Source organism: Ochlerotatus camptorhynchus, unplaced genomic scaffold (genome assembly GCF_037179485.1).
Source record: "Ochlerotatus camptorhynchus isolate MF236.1 unplaced genomic scaffold, CSIRO-AGI_Acam_v1.1 ptg000077l, whole genome shotgun sequence".
In the NCBI taxonomy this organism is placed as follows: domain Eukaryota; kingdom Metazoa; phylum Arthropoda; class Insecta; order Diptera; family Culicidae; genus Ochlerotatus; species Ochlerotatus camptorhynchus.
Genome location: NW_027040567.1, coordinates 1,446,385 through 1,464,260, shown reverse-complemented (window position 1 = coordinate 1,464,260; position 17,876 = coordinate 1,446,385). Strand labels below are relative to the sequence as shown.

General features: G+C 38.9%; 1 protein-coding gene across 3 annotated transcripts in view; it reads left to right on the top strand.

The window, feature by feature from the left end:
- Window positions 1–6,358: 6,358 nt before the first annotated feature.
- Window positions 6,359–17,876, top strand: part of krz (kurtz) — a 375,871-nt gene continuing 364,353 nt past the window's right edge. Inside the window, exon 1 of one of the 3 annotated variants that reach the window (XM_065217469.1) lies at window positions 6,359–6,567. The gene's annotated coding sequence lies outside the window, so the exon portion shown is untranslated. Of the gene's footprint in view, window positions 7,153–17,876 lie in introns of all 3 variants that reach the window. The other 2 variants (XM_065217472.1, XM_065217470.1) reach the window with 2 other exon arrangements.

Here is a 17,876-nt window from a genome sequence, read left to right as displayed (position 1 = left end):
TAAACCTGGAGGAATAAAAGCTTACTAGCGGCTCTGAGCATAACAAACTGTCGAGAATGTAAATGTAAACAAACAACATATCAGGTTCCGTTCCCGGTCTCTGGGAGTGAAGAAAGCTTTTTTGAAAAGCTTCATTACATGGTTAAGGGGTGGGCCAATGTAAATCAAATTAATATTTGTATCGATGGGTATTGCGGACCCGAAACAAATAATTATTATAAAACAACAAAATTACAATGATTTTTACTGTTGAATTTCGAGTACATTAAAATTTATTGTTAAATTAATGTACGGGAGAAAAAATAGATTTCGATTCTTAACGATACAATGCTCAAACAACGAAAATTAGTGTGATGAGATCAAATTTGTTCGAGAAAAATCACTTTTTTATAATGTTAAGATGCTTAACAACCCCCCTTTTTTACTGTAAATTCCTCAAATACCATAATTTTCATTGTTGTGAACCATGAATTTCGTTGTGATTTTATGGTAAATGACAAAAATGTTCAATGTTTTGACAATACATAACATGGTTACAATGACAATGAAAATCATTGTATTTTTATTGGATTTTTTTTACGGGGAGTCGATCGATTTTATTTTGCAAGCCAATTAATCACTTCATTCGAGCAGTTGAAATGACGTTTACTACCACTCAAACTTCGAAATAAAACAATATTTTGAGATTTTTTCTTCCACATCCACGAGAAAAGCAGCCAAGATTTGAGCGTTTCATTAAAAAATAGTAATTTGTTGGTCCAGTTTTGAGAAATCGCTGGTAGAAAGTTACGCCAAAACTGGTTGACAAAATGGTCCATTGGGTTCTTTACACACCCATTTTTTATTGCCGTTAACCAGCAAAATTTTGCTGGATTTTTCCGAGCTGGAAGTTCAGCAATCTATCCAGCAAAATATTATAGCTGTACGACCAGCAAAACAAACTGACGTAGAAGTGACAGCTCATAACCGTATAAACAGTAATATTTCACTGATTTTTTTCAGTAAAACTAAACATCAATTATTTTGCTGTATAGCCAGCAATATGATTTGTTTTTAAATTGAATCTCATTTTGGTTTCGAAAGAAAACTTGTTCATAATTATTAATTTGACTCGTTTATTTATTGGGCAAATATAAGAGAATATTAGCGGGTAAAAATTGCAACAGTCGTATCTTGAGTCGTATAGACAAAACTCGAGCAATTTAGCACTTGACTGCTCTGAAATCAAATATAAAAGTATTACCATATTGATTCAATGATAAAGTTCATAAACTTACTTCATAATTGCACGATGATGATGTTAAAAAAGGAACTTTCTAGCCGACTTGCTATTTCTGAACATAAAGATCAAAGGAATGTGAAAAGCAAAATGATCGAAAGTTTGACAGATCATGCAATTCAGTAAAAACTGCTTGTGCTGGAAGCAGTTCAGCAATCCATTTGGCTGGACCTCGATTTCAATTTTTGGTGTGTAGGCTGTGAACCATTTGCCGAGTTAAATTTAACTCATGGTTAAAAGTAACATTTCGAAAGTTATTTTCTATGTTCGAAAATCCCTGTGCTGTCGATCGACCGGTTTTCGAGAAGAACTCAGCCACAGTTGTTAAAATTTAACTTCTTGTCCGTCAGAAGTAACCACGCTCGAATAGCAGGGTTAATCGATAACTTTCCATCTGTCATATTTTAACCAAAAGTTAAAATAATCCACCAAATGGTTCAGTGCCTTAAGGGTATTGAGCTAGGTATTGAGGTAAATGCATATTCGTAATCTCCATTAAAAATGGAACCCAAGCCCAAAATTTCAACAATGTTGGTACACTATTTTAAATAAGTACGATTACATTTGAAAAAATCACCTTATTAGCGCCCCTCGGTGTCACTTTGTATGGGAGCGAGCTGTTAGTTTGTCAGTTTAGTGATAGAGGCACGCAATAATCTTTAACTCCAACGCATAAAAGCCATGTGTAACCACACATACTATTCATTTGACTCATAAATTTTATGTGTGATTTTGGGTGGATTCTGTTTATGTGTGGTTACATGAAAATCATGTGGAATTTTACATGGAAATTCGTCAATCAAAATGTGTGGAATTCTATTTGTGCGTGTTATCAGCGGTGTTGGAAAAGTTCGCGATATTTCATGAAATTCACCAAGGGAAAAGTTTGTGAGTCATAGTGAGTTTTCGCGAACTTTTCCATCACTGGTTATCAGTGAAAAACTTTAATAGGTTGAAGTTCGGAAGCAATTTGAGAGTTCTGCTTTTGAGGTGCTCTGTCGATGTCCATGTAGTTCAAACCAATCCTGGACGACATGTCTTGGATACAAGCTCTTACTCTTTAGTTAACTCTTTTATCATTAATTTGTAATCCTTAAAAGGACCGATGGGTAAGAAGCTTGGAAGCCAGTTTAGAATAATGCTGTGGAAATTTTTCCTTGTTGTTTTTAGAGATGATAGCGGTGCGGAAATGAAATATGTTTTAGGGAAAACACATCAATTACAGAATCTGAGCCTGCCGGACGGTACCTACGTTTATGCTTTTTGATGCAAACTTTAAGCCCCTTAATTAACCACTTCATTCGAGCAGATAAAATGACTTTTACTCGAACTTTGAAATGAAACATTATTTTGAGATTTTTTCTTCTAGAACCTCGAGAAAAGTAATTAATTAATTTAGCTTTATTTAGGAGGCTTTCAGCCTTAGGCCACGGACAGGGTAGACGCAACACGCGACGCGACGCGATGCGACTCACGCAAGGAATAATAATAATTAATAAGATTCTTTTGAATTGGTCGCGTCGCGTCGCGAATTGCGTCTACCCTGGCCGTACCCTTAGGCTGGTTCGCCTCCAATCGAGAAAAGTAGCCAACATTTGTGCGTTTGATAAAAAAAAATAGAAATTAGTTGGTCCAGTTTTGTGAAATCGCTGGTAGAAAGTGACGCCAAAACTGCTTGACAAAGTGGTCAATTACCACACGCTTCCGGAATGCACGGCAGGTTCTAATAATGTAGGCTGGATCCATTTCTCTCCAGGTACGGGTCAATGCGAGGGGGACGACTCTATCTACGATGCAAAAAAGATTGTGTTTTGCTGTGGCTAGCTGCGCGCACGCTGAGTAGATAGAAAGAAGATTGATGACGATTCTGAAGATTTCCTTCAAAAAATTGATAAGCGATGCAAGTAGATGCGACAAATGAAAGAAGATTGTTCGAAGATTGATTCACTAGTGTGAGATTTGTTGACCATCTAAACTTGAGATTTAGATGTGTCGCCCCCCTCGGGTCAATGTTTGTCTGAGGCTTGCTGCACTCGGGATGGCGTATCACTACTAGTGATTTTGTTGACTTCAAAAAAGTTGTGAACCAGTTTGTAGAGAAGAGAATCACTACAGGAAAGTCAAAAATCATCTTGTAAAATACAAAATGACATCAAGATTACAAAGGAGGAGTTAACTTTTTCAAGTTTAAGTGAAAATTTTGTTTTTTTTTATGATGGGTAGTGTATATAAAAAAAAATTAAATCATACCTCAACGAAAACGACTTCTCTCACATCGTTTAGCTCACCACAGGCCTTTCGAAGATGTTCCACAGCACCGTCTTTTTCGCAAAGTTGTCGTTCTTTCTCTTTCAACTCCTTGTATTTTGTTTTAATCACGTTCATCAGCGCGATGAATTTTTGGCGTATGCTCTTGATCTTATCGTTTCGAGCTTGGACCGTATTTTTCAAGCGCCGTACTTGGCTGTTTAATCTTGCAACATGATTTCCTACTTTTGTAGCACTGGTTGCAGCGGGGTGCTAGAGGAATGCTCAATGCGGGTGGATTCTTAATCGGCACGAACGTGAATCGAATCAACCGGACTTGCATCGACGTCGAAAAATCCAGAATCATGTACTTCTCCCGATAATTCGATTGCTTCCAGAAGGACATCAAGGTTTGATCCGGAGCTGACAGCGACAGTTTCAGTCTGCTCAGCTGCATCCGACATTGGAACAAAACATTCAGAAGGCTTCTGTGAACATGAATCCTCGAACTGCTGGTCGACCGGATGTTGTTTTTCGTGTACCTTGAGAAGCGCTTCTACCATCTCTTTCCTTTCTTTCAATGAACGTCGTTTTTCACGACCGGATGCATGGGATACCGGTACACATGGTTTCCGGCGGATGGTGGGACACGCTACAACAAAAGCTAATAAATATTGATACGGGTGACGTAAAAATTTAAAAACTTACCATTCTTTACTAGTATGTTTCGTGCCTTGCTTGCTGGCATATTTTGGATGGTGGCATTATTTTTAAAGCACTCGTTGGAAAAAATGCTGTGAGCAAATATACAGGATTTTTCCCGGGTCACTGTTGAGTCCACAAAATTTGACCCATTGGGACCGCGCTTTACCGTCCTTCGGAAACACGGTTCTTTCACTTATTTCAGCATCCGCAGAAGAAAACAAGCACAGATTCACTACACACTTCGGCATTATTAACGAGAGATTCACTGGCTGAAACGATTTAAACAGATAACTTATACCGAGCGGCGATGAAAAAACTGCTAGTATCAAAACGTAGACACAAATGGTGACGTAGGCAACGCGAGAGGAAAAAGTAAACAACACTAATCAGCTGATCTATTTGTGTGCATTAGTGTGGATTTCCTCACCTTTGTATAACACCCCGTTCACATTACAGCCTATATCACGTAATATAGGCTGTCTTGCAATGAGCACTCATACATAGGATTTCCAGTGAAAACTAGATGTATGAGTGCTCATTGCAAGACAGCGTATATCACGTGCTATACGCTGTAATGTGAACGGGGTATAAAGCTCATTGTTTCGATGCCAATACCAATGCAAATTTTTCACTGATATCCAGCAAAATAGATTGCCGAGCTGCTCGGTGGTGCCCATCTCGGCAAAAAAACTAAGAGTGTGCCTTTACTGACTAGGCTATGAGGCCCCTACCAACTTAAACAAGCGTATTACAAATAATCAAAAGATCGATCTACCAAAGATCGATTCTTTGATACCGACTAAAGAGCCTGAATTTATAAAAAGACGACATTTTATCCATTTGACAGGTCTTCTGCTCGATTGGAATGACTTTTCCTATGACTTTGACAGATAATCGATTGTTCCAATTTTGACATGTCGCCTCTTTATAAATTTAGGCTCTTTAGTACCGACGAGGATCGATTCTAGAGCCAAATATAAGATCGATCTTTCTCTGAAGATCGCCCAATCCTTACACGGTGATTGAATAAGCACCGTTCAGGGAGACGGGATGGAATTCGATATTGAAATCTGTGTTAGGGAAAGCGCTATTTGCAGTCAATCGGTGATAATTTTGATCACTATTGCAACCAGTGTTGTGAAAATATCAAAAGATCTAATCTCACCAATGTGCATAATCTCATTTGAGTATCGTAGACCAAAAACTCAACACGCAAACAACAGCCGATCATATTACAAGCTGTGATACGGTTGCTATGATATCATGCTAACAAAACTCCCCGGCTACAATTCTCACCAAACTGTGTTGAGTTTGAGCTTCAAGATTTTTGATGTACATCCGAACACGAAACGAAACTTCCATCACTGCTGGCAGCAGTAACTTCGTGTCTGCCATCTGTGAAGCGTAAAGAAAGATAGCAAACTATGCTTTCTCTTTCTTAGAAAACGATGTGCAAAGGAATCATTTTTGTGGTAAGTCAACTCGTGGCTGCAATTTTACATGTTCTGAATAATCTCGCAATATCAAAGGAGCTTGTAAAAACAATATCATGCTTGATATTTTATTCCAATATCATGCGTGATATTGGGAGCCCTTGAGAGCGAAACAAAATCATTTGAGTGAGGATGATGCCATCACTGATTGCAACAGTTGGACATTTGTGTAATTTTCAGTAGTGGCCTATTGAAAATTAATAAACAGGAGTGAGAAACGAATCAAATTTGAGTTAGTTCCAGCGGCCGTGTTCTGTACCCGTTCAAAGTCGAAAAGCTTTAATTTCGAAAAAGCTCGAAAACTTGTTTTCTCCAGCTTCATTACCCACACAATCAAGCTCACGGTTTTTGAACTACTGCAGTTCAAGCCCGCAAGAGGGAGATAATCCTGATCGTCAAGTACAGTTGTATTAGTAAACCGAATAAAAGTAAATACAAAAAGTAACGTCACGATTTCCACATGCAGCGTTCGGGACCTTTTTTATAAGTAGTGATTTCGTTTACTAGCACTGCAGTGTCACGCACACAATTTCAACTATTGCTTCACCTCGGTAATCAATCTTTGAGGTCCTCCTGTAGCCAGCGCAAGCAAGAGAAGAACGTCGGGTTTCATTATTGTTTCAGATCGTCACAAGACTTGGCATCTTGCGCTTGTGTTTTTTCGCGTAGTGTTGAAAAATCTCGTCGTACCAGCCGTACCAGGGGAACTTTACTGAAAAAAAAATAAGTGAACATTTTCTTCGTGTCTGCCAAATAATCTGCGTCGGCATCGCCGTGTCTCGCGTCTCGTTTCCTGCTCGCTAGTTTCCGGTAACCGCGAAAGTGGAGTGTATTTTCAACCAGGTTGGTTTAGTTGTCCCGTGTTAAAAGAAGAAGATTCAGTATTATTTCTCGTTCGAACCGGAAAAGTTGAAAAATTTCTGGTTCTAGGATGGTTTTTGGAAGAGTGCGGTTCGATGTTTTGGATGAATGGGTTAGGGGGAGATGCAGAAAGGTTGCAGAACGAGTGGCGCTTGAAAACACTAATACATTCCCGCGTGAGAGCTTTGTGATTTTGAGTGTGTGGTAGTGCTTAGCAGTGAAGAAAGGCTGGCCCTGCAGTTTGGGATGAAAACACCACCACATGCGGTGATGGTGTGTGTAAATAGGAAAGGCAAAAGGCTGCGGTTTATGTTTTTTATTCGCTGAGCTGTCAAAATTTGTTTTCCTACGACGTGTGACGTTCCTGCTGGATGTTGGACCGAAATATTAAATGAAAAATAAAAATATAGAAAATAATAGGAATTTAAGCTACCGCCGTGCAGTATTAGTTCGTTTGTTTTTGATTTTGTGCATGGCAGAATGATATTGTTAAATTCGGTGTGATTTCTCCAGCGGAAGAAGAGCAAAACGGTGGTCCAAAGTGTTGGTGGTAATTTTATTCACACGGTAGGGTGATTCTGGACTCAGATTCTGAGAATCAATGTTACCGCTGGGGATTCTCCGGCGAAAGAAGCAAGTTTGGTATGATGAGTGCGCTGAGTTGTTGGAAAAGTTGAAGAACATGCCTTCCATTTGCTGGTCATCGTCGCCGTCGCCGCTGGAATGTTTTCCCCTACGTTTACGGTCTTGTTTCTTTCGCGTTGTTTGCGTTGAAGAATGATAAAATGGCATTCAATTTTGCTTCGTCAGATTTATAACCTTCTGGCTCTTTAAGTGTTGTTGTTCTTTTTTGTTTTTTTTTTACGTTTCTTTCGAAGTAGGTGTTTTATTAATATATTTTAACATCCATCATTATTCGTTTTATGCGTCACATGCACGATGGATGATGTATGCGCTGGAAGCTTTTGATGTGTTGTGTATGGTCGGTCGGTCTTTTGCAATTCAATTTCTTCATCCATGTTTTATGTATGTGATCAATAAGCGTGCGGATGGCACTGGCAGAAGTCCGCAGAATAGCCGAAATGGCTACATTTGTGGGTTGTTCCAGAAATGTTCAAAGGCGTCTTTGCATCATAGCTGAAACGAAAACAAAAGGTAAGCTATGTACTTATTTATGATATATTTTTAAGGAACGTCCAGGATTTTTTTTCCTGCAATTGCCATTGGTTTTAAAAGTTGTGGAAATTCTCTAGAAATTCATCCCATGAAATGCATTTAAAAAAAAACTCACAAAAGTAAACCTTAGAAATCTGCACAGCAAAAATATTTGGTACACTTGATCTATTATTATTATTATTTTCAAGCAAACTGGTGAGTTTTATTTCTTGAATAATTAAATAGGTGAAATCCGCAAATTAGTGCCAATCATCGACGGACATCGATTGCCATGCAGTCGCACCTATTCAACACACATGAGCCGGGACCAACGGTTTTACTTCCCTTCATAAGGAAGACGTGATCAGAGATTTGTAAGCCTCAGAAAAATCCCACCGACCTCGGCTGGGATTGAACACATACCCAAAAACAAGCTTAGGCACACCTGGGCACAGTCATAGGCACTGTTTGGCACCTATGGTTACAATTTATCTGATCTTTAAAGTTACTGGCAACACTGAACTTTTTCTGCGCCTGCGCAGTGTGTATGTGTCAAAATTTGTTGTTGATGTTGCCACAATATAATCCATTTTTTTCTTCAAAACAATCGTGAATCTCCATCAAGTCTAGCCATAGACTCTCCTAAAGCGAATTGGCAGCGCACATCTTGATGCCTGTCCGAAGAACTAGGTACATCATTTCGCGCCGGACTGCGTACAATCATTCCGATCACCCAGCGTGAAGAATCAGGGCAATCGCTTGCCTAGCAACACTCCACCATCCCAACATTACCGGAAAAATTTGCTCATCCAAGATAGTTTATCACCTAAAGTTCTCATCCCTCAAAAATCGTTACACCCGTAACGGCAGTCGCTTCCACATTTCCTCCCAGACAAAGAACAGCTGACAGCGGTATCGTGACCGAACCGAAGTTTCCCGCAACGGTTACACAAATAAGCGATGCAGCTCCCCCGGATGCTGCTGCTTTTGTTGCTGCTCGTCCGTCTCCTAACATTATTTTGACGGTTTTTAGAGGAGACGGAACAGCAGCAGCAGCAACTAAAGCAGCAGAAGCGTTGGAAGCGGCTGCAGTCGTGGGAGCTGTATCGCTAATTCGAGTAGCCGTGGCCGAGGCTGGAAATCTCGGTCCAGTCCAGTCAACAACTAAACAAAAACTATACAATCCGACCATTAGAACTGCTCCATATATATATGCGAAGACATCCATATCGGCGGCTGTTACTGCTTCTGCTGCTACACCAACCATTCCATCGTCCAACATATGATGTTGCAGAACCGTTTTGGCAAAATACATCCGCAAGGTCCGTATCTCGGGAAGGAAATGTTGTTCCTACTCCCGGGTCATCTCAGGTTTCGGAAAACAAAACAAAAACAAGAGCTGTTAAAATACCGGTTTGCCAAACAAGGCAGTATTCACAAGCAAAAAAAATCGGTTCAATGACTTCTCGGCACTGCTGGCACAGCTGCGGCACACTGAGAAAAAAATAACCAATGGAGCAAAATAAGTGTGTAGGGTGACCAACCCCCTTGCCGTGACTTGAATAATGTTCAAACAGGTTCATAGTGTCTATGTGGATAATGTACGATTTATTTCCAGAGTTCTAGCTTTTCCAAATCGTCCTGCAATTCAGATGATATGTTCTACTAAATCAACAAAATCTGGGATAATATCTATAGTATCGAAATATCGATTTGGAAATCCTAGCACATCTGGCATACCCAGAAATAGGTTGTCATGATCCACATAGACTTCCTGCAAATATGTTTGAACATATTTCGGTCCTGCAGATATTGAATTAGTGTTGGGTGATCTAGTAGAACAAATAATCTGATCTCCAGAATGATTCCAGAACCTTGTAACCGTTCTGTTACAAAGGTTCAATACAATATTTTAAATATGCACCATGTGATCGAGCATTCAAATAAATTTGTGTAACACTTGCGGTGAAACCCACTGGGCAGACGATACGGCCATGCTTAACGGCCGACTGCTGAATAAGGCGCGCATGGCCGCGGCAAAATGGTGACACGGAGTCACGGGTGATGAGCTGAAGGGTTCTGCGATGCCTAGAGAACGGCCATCGTGCACTTTATCTCAGGCGAGCGTGTAGACCAGAAGTGTCTGTGGAATTCATTTTAACAGAATACAGTGCGAATAGTGAATCACGGCGAAGTGGAAATCACCAATTCAGCTGATTCAGGACCTTTCTTTTCAACCAATCAAATGGTTTTCTGGTTGGCGAGTCAAGGACCGCCATTGCACGCTACGGTCTAGGTGACATTTAGTTACCTTGACCTAACCTAACCATCTCCACAAACCGCTATACCAGCCCAGTAAAACCAACCGGCCATCGCACTACGGCCGACGTTCGGTCAGCCTCGCTTCGTCCGCCATTGTCGGAATTGTACCGCCATCTTGCCGACAAGATCGGCCTTTGGGGATCTTTCCGGAACCACAGCGAGCGCTCGCTGGTCTGCAGTCGTCGTAGTCGCCATCGTCATCAAGGGTATGTGCCAAGAAAATCGAACACAACACCACACAATCCACACTATCGGTAATTGGAGAAATACAGTATTTAAATTGATCCGCGTTGTGTTTCAGTTTAATTGAAAGCTTGAGTGCCTTTTCATCCGCGTAGCCCCTCCAGTTTGCCCAGTAGTGCGCCGACTCTGAGACACGGTTCAAGGAGTCTCGTGCTGCTGAGTTGTTGTCGGGCAGAACATTAGTTTCAACCTATAACATCTTGTATACGTAGCAATTGGTCGGGCATGATCCACATAGACACTATGAATCTGTTTGTAAATATTTCGATACTACAGACATTATTGCAGTCTTTGTTAATCTAGTAGAACATATCAACTGAACTCTAGGACGATTTGGAGAACCTAGAATATCCGGTATACATGGCAATTAGTCGCATATATACGATTCCTTTATGGTTTGATGTTGATGGGTTGCGTTGGTGTCATATAGGTGGCGAGAAAAGGGCATAAGAAGGTTTGTTTATGCTCTTTTCACATGTTGTTCTTGAAGTATTATGTGCGGCATATGTGTGAAAAATAACCTTGACTAAATGGCTTATTGAAAAATTAATGAAAAACAGGTTGAACACCAAACGCATACAATGGCTTAAAATGCAAATTTATCGAAAATCTAAACACCTTAACATGATTTCCTGCCTTTTCGCAGATTTGGTGAATATAAAAGTATAAGTAGACGAGTTACCAGTTTGTTTTGTAGTGCCAGGTACTTTATTTTGAAGTCTGTGAAAGGGATTTACAAGCTTTTATACTGCACTGTTCTTTATTAACAACTCACGAAAAACAGTTTGTGGATTTTTCGATAGCGATGTCGTGACCGAGATCAGTGGTGACATCTGCTAGGAAATGATTGAAAAAGCGTGGTTCAGTATCGTTATAGTTAACATCTATTAATTTCAGCTATAATTCACACCTTAATCAATTATGTTTTTATTATTTCAAGCGTGAAGTTAAGGATTTCCATATTTGGAGATGCTTAACGTCAATATCAGACTTAAAGTGAACATTGTATACGATAGATGAGGAGATGAAAGTAATGAGTTGCTAGTTCCGTTAGAGTACAGTAGTGTGAAAATTGTATATAGAAAGTAGAAAGCGAGCAAAGGACAATTTTGAGGAAGGTACGAATCGATTCCGCGCAACAAACACTCCTCGCCACCACTCATCAACAGATGAGTTTGGTAAAAAGGTATGTTCGACCTAGATCGTACCTTTCTCAAAATTGTCCTTTGCTCGCTTTCTACTTTCTATGTACAACGTTTACACTGCCGTACTACACACTTAGTTTTTTTTTCTACCGAGCTAAGGAAACTGCAGTTTGTGTCCTTAACATTATCACTTCGCACAACAGAACGTTCGGTATACAATTTTATAGTTTTCCTGTAATTAATTACAGATATCTGTGAAAAATTCACAGATATTTGTGAAAAATTACAGGAAATCTACAAAAAAAAAAAGATCAAAGATTTCGGTAAAATTTTACAGATTTCTGTAAAAATTTCAAAGTGTGCAGGCAAAGTTTGGATTTCCTGTTTATAAGGGGATACAAACATTTTATATATTTGTTACATTTGGCTTGGATGCCCTCAATGTGATCTTTAAAAGTTAATTTTTGGTCAAGTACTAATCCAAGATATTTCACATGATCGATGACCCTGGAGGGATCGTTTTTGCTTACTGAGCAGAAAATCATGGGTTTAATCCCAAGCTCTCCGTCATGACTCTTAAAATTCATGATCACTAAACAAAATGAATATGTTCTTTCGATAACCTGCTATCGAGAGGTTAAATAAACAACAAATAAATAATTCATACTTTTGGTTGCATCGCCAACTTGAGGTGAATCCTAACCGAATACCCTACCCAACCCTCCAACTCCGTAGAACTTATGAGGGTGTCGCTAAGTCGGTGGCCTCTCGTTAAGTAAGTACTACATCAACATTACCTTCCCTATCCCTAGTTATGGTAAAGATGGGCGTGGCCGGGAATAGCGACAGTCATGCTTCTGTTACTCTTGTTTAGATTGGAACCAATGTTTACTCCCCAGCATTATTCCTGAAAGTAGTCTAATTGAGAATTTCAGAAGAGACGTGAGTGTCGCTAGTATCCAATCTACGAAGTATATCATAACAACGCTAACGCTTAAAATTATCACTTCGCACTACAATCGTTGCGTAAATCGTGTGAAATAGCGGCGCTTAGAAGTCAGAGTATGTACGATTTTTTTTTTTCAATTATAGGTACTCCATTGTGATGTCTGTAAAAGGGAATCTAAGTCACTAGGTCACTGGTGTAAATATCATCCACAAGTCACGAATGACCTAACAATGTGTTAAAGTAACTATAATAAAAAAGGTCAGTGGCGTCGCCTTTACCTCAATCTACCTGTACACCAGCTCTCAAAACATAAACAATTATCAAAAAATTTGTTGCAATGGATAGATATCGAGTTAACTAGAAGATTAAGTGTATTTTTTCAACCGATTCGAGTATGAATATGGCATTAAATCTGTTTTTGAAAGTTGGTGCTCAAGTAAAAAGTGAGGTTACGCGACGCCACTGAAAAAGGTAGAAAAGTCTGTGCGTAGGGGCACAAACGGAAGGTTGACGTAGGACCGCGATTGGTCGGTACAATTTGCGCTTAGTTTTTTTTAGTTGTTTGAAATCTTTCAAATGGTAGCTGGTTGTGTGAAAAGGACCGTATCAATATACGAAAGGGAATGCATACCAACAGAAAAAGCTAAACCGTTAAGGGACGGATAATTAATGATTATTAGAACCTGTAATTTCAAGGTTTCATTAGAATTTTACAATATTATTACTGAACTCTAAAAAACTAGAAAATTTTTGTTTCTGGCAAGTTACCATAATTTTTCGCGTAAAGTGAAATTTATATCAGTTTGATTAACAAATATATGTTTGCGGGCAGTTTCTATGTTTTCACTTCCTTAAACTTTATATTAGTATATATATAAAATGTTTAACAGCTTGTTACGTCTAGCACCAAATCATAATCAATATTTCCACAACCCAATCTAGCTCGGTAAAATCTCGAACAACCGATTACCTCGGCATTTACTTTTGCTTATATCTCTGCAAAATATCTGTTTGCTAGCTGATATTTCAGCAAATAGTTATTTGTTAGCTGAGTCTCGGCAATTGTTTTACTGAATCGCAGCAAAATAATTTACAGAACTATTTGGCTACTCGGCGGAAAAATTTAAGTGTGCATAGCTTTGAATAAGTAGAATCAAATGTAATCATAGGATTGGTGCTGTTCCTTCGATCTATTGACCCATTCCATAAATTTCTTCACCACACCTTGACAAAACATTTCTTATGTTCACACAAGACAAATTTTGACAAATATGTTGAAAAACTTCTGAGTAATATCAAAGCATTCCATCCCAGAAAATTAACCTCTTACGTACTGCATCAGCCGAAAATTCTCGTTCAAGGCCAAGGCTGGCGGAAGACTCAAGTTGATTACGTTGCCCTATACCATGAAGCGGTCAGTTTGACTATTTTGTCCCGTTAAATGGTGCTTAGAATGGGTCTCGTTTCCAATTTATTTCAATTTAACGTCAAAGCATTGGTTGAGTTTTGCCTTTTTTAATTTTCTTCCACGAGTTTTTCCGATATCTTCCTCCCCGCGCAACTTGTCCAAGAACTGAGCAAATCTCATGACCTGAGGGTAGTGATGCCTCGTAGCTTCGACCCTGACTGTCTGGCTGAATGTGGAAGCGATTTGTACGGATGAAGGTTCCGTTAAGTGTTATCAGCAAGCTCCGACTTGCTCCACTCTAAGGCTGGAACTCCTCTATTCTGGCGTTATCATCGAGCTCCGATCATTTCAACCGTCTTGCCAGAAAGCGCTATGGGAGGTAAATCTACGCATGGGCTGGAGTGTGATGTCCGTGCGAGAGAATATAGAATTTTCTAATCCGTCTACTCTGCTGATTTTTTCGCGAAATGTTTCAGTTTTGTTCGTTACATTTCATAATTTTTCACTATTTGTCCTATACACCGAAAAATTGCTGGATTAATTCTTCGTCGAATGACATATTGCATGATATGTTTCCCATTAATTGTTTTGTGAAATATGCGTTTGAAAACTTCCCCATTTACGTTACATGCCTCATTTTAGATTTCGTAATGTGACCCCCAGTATAGTAAAAAAAAAGACGTAGTCCTAAGTCACAAACCAAATAATTTGTTCATGCATATTATAGTATCAAGCGAAAGATTTCGAACGGTGCAATAATCACATTTGTTTAAATTTCGAACTTACCCCCCTTTTTTAAAGTTCCGCGAAATAATCATGCCACGTTGTTGGTCACTTGACCATGTGTCTATTTCACCCATATTCTTGATCATCGAGCACTGGCTGTTGGTGTTACCCATTCACTATTCTTGGAGCTGATTGGAACGGTTTGAAAATCGGCCAAAAGTTCCCAATCAGCCTTTTTTGTTTTGTCCGCAAATTGGATTACTGATTCCGGATGGAATCAAATTTCAAATACACTCTGTAAAAGCAGCTTCAAGATTCAATATCTTCTACATATATAGCGTCTAGTGCGATAATTGACTCCGATAGAATGGTGGTGGAACTTCCAGTTGCTGATATCAATATTTATTCAGTAGGTAAATGTGTCACAGTGTGCATACACAAAAAACCAACACCGGTATTGGGATTATCTCAGAAGTGTTACTGTATTAGTCTAGTAGGTAACCATAAGCAAACAGTTATCGATGTTTGTTGGTTATTGAATTATCGAATTTCGCGTTATCAGTATTTTTATCGGCAGGGATTTTCCAGGTAGCGATGTATTTCGTCGAGAAATTGCGATTTAGCATGATTTATTAGCTAGGCGGTCGTACTTCTTCGCAGGGAGGTTAATAATCTACTTAAACGCTTTATGTTTCGGGCCGTAAGAAGGGCCGATGTTCAACCATCACTGTTGCGAAAACATATAGGGTAGCCGTGCCAGTTATGGCCATACGTTCCTATTATGGTTTATGGAATTCCCATAGGCCATAATTGGAACACACCATAATAGAACGTATAGCCGTAACTGGTACATCTACCTTAAGAGTTTTTTTTATGAAGAATGAAACCCTGTCTGCTTGTTTTCAGTTTACTACGCACCGAATCCTCAGGTACATATACCTACTTAAAAAATGATGTTGCGGCAAAAGCTTTATCATTTTAGAGCTTTAAACGCTTCGGATTGTTTACTCTCTGCGGTTTACATCATACCATAGCACACATAGCATAGCACAACTTACGATGACGCCCAATCTGTCTGGTTATCGTCTGCATAATCGCTTATTTTTACTGGTTGCCTTCGCCGAAATGTTGCGCTTTATAATGAATCATACGACCGCCTTGACCGAAATATCAAATTCTACGACTAACCGTTTTTGGATAATGTAGTTGACGTCAATTTGCACTGTTATTGTTTTAGATTTTTTTAAGCGTGAGTCATTGAACACCGTTCTTAACGCGAAACTTACCGCTGCCGGTAAAAAATTCAATTTGATTTTTCTATAACGAAAAATGATATCCAAAATACTAGAAAATAAGTTTTTTTTCTGTGATTCTTAATAAAATATACGCGCTAAAGCATTTTTTTTCTGCATCATGATAGTAAAAACACAGACAAACAGACGTATCACTTCATTCTATATTTCGTTCACGCATTTAACAGTTGATTTGAATATTATCAGTTCCGCGAACTACTCGCCGCAGCGCTGGCATCGGATCACTTTGACGTTTCTGTACATTCTATAGAACTTTTATGCAATATTGTTTGCGAGTTAGCAAGCAAGCTTGTTTTCCGCGAGAAGACCAAGAGATGTCGTTACTGAGGTCCTATGTTTTGAGATACTATGTTTACAAGAAAAAAAAATTTAAAAGAGTTACGTCTGTTTGTCTGTGGTAAAAAGTTAAATAAATCAACGCAAATCCAAGTTGCTGGGAGCTCTCATTAAGATTATTAATAAAATGTAGTGTCAGTAACAACCTTGTGATTGATGAAGCAATGCTCGAATTGAGCACCCAGTCTAGATTCGTGCGAATCTACCTTAATTATATGTCATCGGATATTAGCCTTCTGTGCTATGACCCCCCTCGTGTACGCTTTACTAACTACACGGTAAAAAAAAACATCATGTTCATGGAAAGTGATTTGTTGTTGAATTTGCACTACTTGCCAAACATTGCAATTCGATGTGCAAATCCCTTGGAAAAAACCATATCGAAGCACGATGAAATCAACAGCAAATCACTTCATTTTAGATTGTATTGTACATCGTTGTTGATGTGCTGTGCTTTGAACTCGAAATGTCAACCATACTGATATTAACAATCTATCACTTTAATTTTTACTAATTTATGATAGATTATTTATCATAGTATTTCATGTTTGCTGAAAATGAGGTTAAATACTGCAAGCCTTGTTATATGTTATTCAGAATATGACCATTATCATATTACTACCCAGATCACATGTTTCCAAGTAATATTGAACAACATCGCAAGGCTTTTAGTAGAAGCAAGACGAGACATTGAGCAATAAATTTGTTAAGTTTGACAATGTTTGACAGCAACAATTTCGTATTACTCACGCTCTAGAACGCAAATTATTTCGGGTGGAGATGTAGAATTATCGCTTCTCTCACTTGACTTCATTTGTTGTTGACTTGCCATCTTCGCGAGTAATGTTTGTCATGTGCGTTTTTGACATTTGCTTCCAAATATTTTTCAACGACAAATCTCTTGGTTTCAAAACGCAAATAACTTGAAAATCAATGATAAATCACTTCGATTCGTAGTGCCGCATGGCAGACTAAGTCAAGTGCAAGAGCATTTGGATTAGATGTGATAACTTTTTACCGTGTACAGTTCCCCCATTGACTATGATCTCTCCATGACAGACTATTCAAAGAATTCCTGATCAACTTCGACCTATCTCAATTCCCCGTATTTTTGCTGAAAAGTACCAACAAGTTAATTGCAATACACAGCAAAAAATAAATTTTAATATTACATCCAAGAGGATGCACTTCAATCATGTCGAAAATCTCATGTAATTTTTATGGCCAAAAAAATAAACAAATGCAGTAAAAGGAGCGTAATGCCAGTTCATGCAATGTGTTAATGATAATTTTGTCCTTTTTGGCGAGTAATATTACACCATATTTTTGACACGATTGAAGTGCATCCACTTTGAATGTGATAGGGGAAATGGCTCCAGTGTTGGCCTATGGATCTAAGATTGGGCCCATCACTAAAAATCTGCTTTTTATCAATTTTATCTAGATGAACGCGTTATTGGGACGGTACTAATGGATATTTTTGGTCTCTATTAAATCGATTGCTGAATTTATGTATGGGCCCAAATTAGGGGCATTTACGCCGACATTACATCCATTTCCCCTATCAAAATTATTCTTTTGCTGTGTGGAATCACGCATTGATGGATCCACTGGTTTCGGTGTTTTCAACCGCCTTCCGGAAACTTCAGGAACCTTGTTCCGTTTATGTTGCTGAGCTAGCAGCAATCAACTTC